The sequence below is a fragment of the Musca vetustissima genome, unplaced genomic scaffold (assembly GCF_032173495.1).
Source record: "Musca vetustissima isolate MV318-11 ecotype Yass unplaced genomic scaffold, APGP_CSIRO_Mvet_v1 utg19382, whole genome shotgun sequence".
In the NCBI taxonomy this organism is placed as follows: domain Eukaryota; kingdom Metazoa; phylum Arthropoda; class Insecta; order Diptera; family Muscidae; genus Musca; species Musca vetustissima.
In genome coordinates, this window is record NW_026886954.1 from 39,352 (window position 1) to 45,835 (window position 6,484).

The window sequence follows — 6,484 nt, forward strand, 5'->3', positions numbered from 1 at the left end:
CAGAATTAGATATAGCTCCCATATATATTTTCGTTTCTCCGATTGACACCAAATTTTACACAACTTATCGAAATGGGTCTAAAATAGCGTCTGGTAAGTTTTGTTGAAATCGGTTCAGATTTATATATTGCTTTCAGTTTAAAGGTCAACAACTCCTTTATTATCAATTTCTTGGGTCTATGCCCCAATTATATATATATATATATACCCCAGAATACAAATTTTGTAATTTTTCACACAAAAGTTCATTTCAATTGCCATGATTATCCTTATGTCTATTTCCCTTCGTGGAGTAAAATTTCTTGATGGTCGGGTCATAATTGTGGCCTCTAGAGCGAGAAAATCGGTTCAGATTTAGTAATAGCTCCCATATATAGTTTCGTCCGATTTTTTGTAAATGATGCACCAAACTCCCAACATTGCTCTGATTGACATAAAATTTTGCACAGAGTACTGAAGTAAGTGCATGTTGATATATGCCAAGTTTTGTTAAAATCGGTTCAGAATTAGATATAGCTCCAATATATAGTTTCGTCCGATTTTATGTAAATGACGCACCGAGGAGTCTATGTTTGTTCTTTATGGAATTTAGACTTTAGCTAACATATATACTTTAGCTACATGTATGCTTTAATCACATTTTATGTAAATGGTACGCTATAGATTTTGTTCTATTTGCACGATATTTTGTTGTTGATGTCTGTTCGGATGTAGACAAGATTTTATGCAAATGCAGGAGCGTATGTCTTTTCCCTTTACATGAAATATGCATAGCGTATTGTATTGAAGACGTTTAAAGGTTGAGATATAGCTTCCATTTATATTTTCATCCGATTCCATCAAAATAATGTACCAAGTAACTAACGTTTGTATTGGATTTTGTGTCGAGATCAATTTTGATAGCGCACTGTGTTGTACCATACCAAATGGGGATGTCGAGGTTCCTCAAATACGTCAATTTATATATAGATCTTATACATATTTTGCTTGTTAATTGACATTCAAGTTTTCATAAATTTCAGATGGTATGTGTATGTTTATACCCTTCATCACATTGTGGTACAGGGTATTATGCCTTTGTGCATATGTTTGTAACAGGCAAAAGGAAACGAGATAGACACATGGTTCCTTTTGAGAATATGCATAGAATCACTTTCTAAGTCGATTTATGCATGTCCGTCTGTAGATGTTAAATTGTAAACAAAGTACAGGTCGCATTTATGATCCGAGTTGGATGAATTTTGGCACAAGACACTTATTCGGCCCAAGGACGAACCCTATTGAAATTGGGAAAAATCGGTTCAGATTTAGATATAGCTCCCATATATATTTTTGTTCGATATAGGCACCAAAGTACCTATATATCTCTCGATTTGAAAGAAATTTGGCATAGAGTTCTGAATTAGGTCCAGAATGATATGTGTCAAGTTCCGTGAAAATCGGTTCAGATTTAGATATAGCTCCCATATACAGTTTTGTCCGATTTTATGTAAATGGAGCACCAAAGACCCTATATATCTCTCGATTTGCACGAAATTTGACATAGAGTACTTAATTAAGCCTAGATTGATGTGTGTTAAGTTTCGAGAAAATCGGGTCAGATTTAGATATAGCTCACATATATATTTTCGTCCGATTTAAGGTAAATGGGGCAAGACATTTGGCATAGGGTACTGAAATAGGTCCGGAATGGTGTGTGCTAAGTTTCGTAAAAATCAGTTCAGATATGGATATAGCTCCTATATATATTTTCGTCCGATTTTATGTAAATTGTGCATCAAAGTCCCTATATATCTTTCGATTTGCACGAAATTTGATATAGCGCACTGAATTGAGTCTCTCACATATATGTTCGTCCGATTTTATGTAAATGTTGCACCAAAATCCCTATATATATCCCGATTTCCACCGTATTTGGCATAGCGTACTGAATTGGGTCTAGAATGAGGTGTGTTAAGTTTCGAGAATATCGTTTCAGATTTAGATATATATATAGGACCCACATATATATTTTAGTCCAATTTTAGGTAAATGGTACACCAAACTCCTAATATTTGTCCGATTGACACCAAATTTTGCACAACGTACCATATACATTTCAAACGGGTGTCTGATTGAGATTATATTTTTAACAGTGCGGCATACTGATTCGCGTGTATCATGTTTGCTATAAATCTATTTCCTTAAATCCGATTGAAATTAAATTTAGCATAGGTTTAGATGACATAAATTTGTTAGGATACATATAGAATGATGTATATTAAGCTTCGAGACAGATTTAGATATAGCTCACATATATATTTTCGTCCGTTTTAAGGTAAATGAGGCACGAAAGTCCCCATATATCTTTGGTGAAGGGTATCATATAGTCGGCCCAGTCCGACTTTACTACTTTCCTTACTGGTTTTAATTTAGTTCAAATATCTATGTGTGTAATTCACGTTAATTTCATCCGATTCCATTTCAATGGTCCTACAAAGATGCTATGTCTATTCCATCGAAAGGATATTATACATATGAGCATCTCTTGTATGTACCCAAAGTGGTGAAGGGTATCATATAGTCGGCCCCGTCCGACTTTTGTATTGATGTTGGTTTGGTTAAAATACAACTTGACATTCCAATAGGAATTTAAATTTAGCATATCAAACTGAAGCTAGAAATTTCAGCCTAAAATGTTTTCAGATTAAGCACCCATTTAGATTTAATGCAAATGTTTAACGAAATTTTCTTAGGCTAGACCCCATTTAACGGTAGACGGGACGTTTTTCATCCCAATCATCTTAATTGCTTTCGTATTTTAGATGATATATATTTAAATTGAAACGATTCTCACCAATTTCAAAATGTTTTGTCTTTGAGCAAAATAAGTAAGCCTAAAATTCCTAACAATTTTTTTTACAAAAAATTATAAATTCAATGGGTTGTGGGTTTTCGTTTGTATTTTACATACAAATATTGTTATACACTGCCCAATAATGTGTTACTATTTTATTTTCGGCATGACAAAGTCCTTCTAAGTTTACACAGAAACCACATACATACACATTTCAATTCCCTTTGATTCGAAACTTTCATTGCAAAATTTTTGTTCCTTTCACTTTTTATATATTCGTGCTTGTATTTATCTAAATGACATATACATACACAAGTACCAGAAACGAATTCAATACATATATAGAAGCAACAAGAGGAAGTTATTCAGACATTATCCTTTGCTGCCAACATCATTTATGTGACAGTTGGATGGTATGTACGCCATATGCACATTTATCGTTAACTTCGCATGAAGTTCCCTTGAGCAACGCCTTTTAATTTAAATTCGTTCACGCCCCTTCGTTGAGATTGGCATTAATCGAGCTGCTGTGGAGTGAACATTATGTATTTTTAATAATGTTTCCCTCGGCCTGGTAATGCAATAAAGGGTACTTGTTCGTCTGTGTGTAATTCTTTCGTGTGAATTAGAAAGGAAAAGTAATAAAGTAGACAGAGCATTCGATGTGTATTTGGGGAATTCGAAATGGCGAAAGTTTTCAAAACGCTTGAAATTGTTGATGAAAAGGGCGTTTGAATGACTCTAATTGAATAACGACTTCATAAAGAGGGAGTTTTCGGGGTGTTACATAATAATGTGTCTATCATATGTCTGTGTTCAAGGAATGCAATTAGACACGGGGTTGTAGTTTGCACTGCACATAAATCGGATAACTTAAAAATGTGGTACCGAGAATTATGTCTTTGTGCATATGTTTGTAACTGGCAAAAGAAATCGGCACAGGTCACTTATTTGGCTCAAGGACGAACCCGAAAATTGGATCAGATTTAGATAAAACTCCCATGTTTCGTCCGATTTTATGTAAATGATGCACTAAATTCCCAAATATTGGTCCGATCGAGACAACATTTAGAAAAGCGTATTAAAGTTACTACATGCTGGCATCCGTGAAGTTTTGTTGAAATTGATTCAGATTTAGATATATCTTCCATATATATTTTCATTCGATTTCATCTAAATGGTGTACTAAATAAGTAAATTTTCACTGATTAGGACGATCATAGACCCATAGTAAAAATGTCCTGTAAAGGTGTTTTTTCACATCACAATAATACCAAAATACTTCCACAATCGCCATTTCCGACTTTGATCCCTTTCTTACTGAGAGAATCTGATTTAACAAAAATCCAACATATAAACACTGTTATATATTTCATAACAAGGTTTTTTACGCTTTAAATTATATAAACCTGAGTCCTTATATATATTCCGACGCTTCTTCAACCTTGTTCTCATGCTGTATACGCTTGTGTATTGTGTATAATATACAGTGCCACACATAAGTATTGGCACAATCATCAATTTTTAACTTGACCGCTATTTTTCAGCACCGTCTCCCAGTCTACACAAAAAAAATATTTTTCCGAAAGAACCCATGTTGTTACTTAACTAATGCAGAAATTTTTATTTGAAAATTTTTTTTTAAAACTTTTTTATATTAACAATAAAATAATGCAATTTCATCGCACAAAAGTATTGGCACACTTATATTTATATCTTAAATATATAAAATATTTGTCTATTTAGTACTTTGTTGGCAAGCCCTTTTGCTTGATTACTGCGTCCAAACGGTTTGGCATGGAATGCACTAATTTCTTGGTAGTTTCCTCCCCTATTTTTTGCCATTCTTCTATAAGTGCCTGCTTAAGTTCTGACTTATTGGAAATGGGCCGCCTTTTTACACGTCTGTCCAGTTCCTCCCACAAATGCTCAATGGGGTTGAGGTCTGGAGATTGCGGTGGATGTGGCAGGACATGTGCGATATTCATTGTTAGCCACATACGCACATCATGAGCAGTATGTTTCGGATCATTGTCCTGTTGAAATGTAAATGACCTCGGTAGATTCAGTTTGTTCGCGCTTTTTTTTACGTTTTCCTTTAAAATATTTAAATAAACTGTTTTGTCCATAATGCCATCTATGAAGACCAGCTCACCGACCCCCGCAGACGACATGCAACCCCATACCATAACTCCTCCTCCACCGTGTTTGACAGTAGGTGCAAGATTTTTTTTTTCATATGCCGTATTGGGCTTTCTCCATACAGTAGAGCGGCCATCAGAACGGAAAATGTTGTACTTACTCTCATCCGAGAATAGCACTTGGTCCCAGAAGCTGTTCGGTCGGCTCCCATATTCTCTTGCGTAGGCTAGGCGCTTCTTCTGGTTCTTTAAAGAAATAAGCGGCTTACGTCTAGCAACTCGGGCACTATAATCAGCCTCATGGAGCACTCTTCTGACCGTCATGGGATGAATTTTCTTTCCAGTCTCCTCTTGAACTTCAGCTGTTAATTGTGTTGATGTTTTTTTGGGGTCCTTTTTAATTTCTCGCACTATCTTTTGACGCTCCCGGTCACTTAAAACTCGTGGACGGCCAGGGCGTTTTGCGTTTTGTAAATTTGATTCGCCTTTAAACCTGTTGACGATGCTTCGAATTGTGAAACGGCTTCTGTCCATCATTTGGCCGATCTCAGCAAACGATTTTCCTTGGCTGTGAAGGTGCATTATAATTTTTCGCTCAGATACACTCGTTTCTTTTTTCTTTGGAACCATTTTTTGTATTTTCTGCATTTAATTTTACTCCTTTAACAAAAACTTTAAATAACGGTAAAATGACACGGTAGATAATTTCAGGAACAAATTGCTACGAACAAAGCAAAAGGGTAGACAATTTTAGGAACCAATATTTTTGCAAAAAGAGTTGCCAGCTGGCACAAATTAGGAAAAAATATAATAGATCATGTAAGTGTGCCAATACTTTTGTGCGATGAAATTGCTTTATTTTTTTATTAAACAAAATATAAAAAAGTTTTAAAAAATTTTTTTGAAATAAAAATTTCAGCATTAGTTAAGTAACAACATGGGTTCTTTAGGAAAAATATTTTTTTTGTGTAGACTGGGAGACGGGGCTGAAAACAAGGTTGTGCCAATACTTATGTGTGGCACTGTATACATACACACAAAACAGCGGAAACAATTTTTAAATAGTTTCCGTATTCTTTAGTGCTCTTCAGTAGCTATACCATTTCATTTTGCTTACAATTCGCAATTTGCAAATTCAGCATCCTGGGAGCATTGTTAGTTTCTCCCCATTGTAGACAGTTGTTTCTCCGACTGTTTGGTGGACCATTTGTGTCGCTGTTGGTTGTAGTTTTCTTTGAAGCCTCACTATTCTCCGTTCTATTCAATTAGTAAATAAGTAAATTTTCACCGATTAGGACGATCATAGACCCATAGTAAAAATGTCCTGTAAAGGTGTTTTTTCACATCACAATAATACCAAAATACTTCCACAATCGCCATTTCCGACTTTGATCCCTTTCTTACTGAGAGAATCTGATTGAACAAAAATCCAACATATAAACACTGTTATATATTTCATAACAAGGTTTTTTACGCTTTAAATTATATAAACCTGAGTCCTTATATA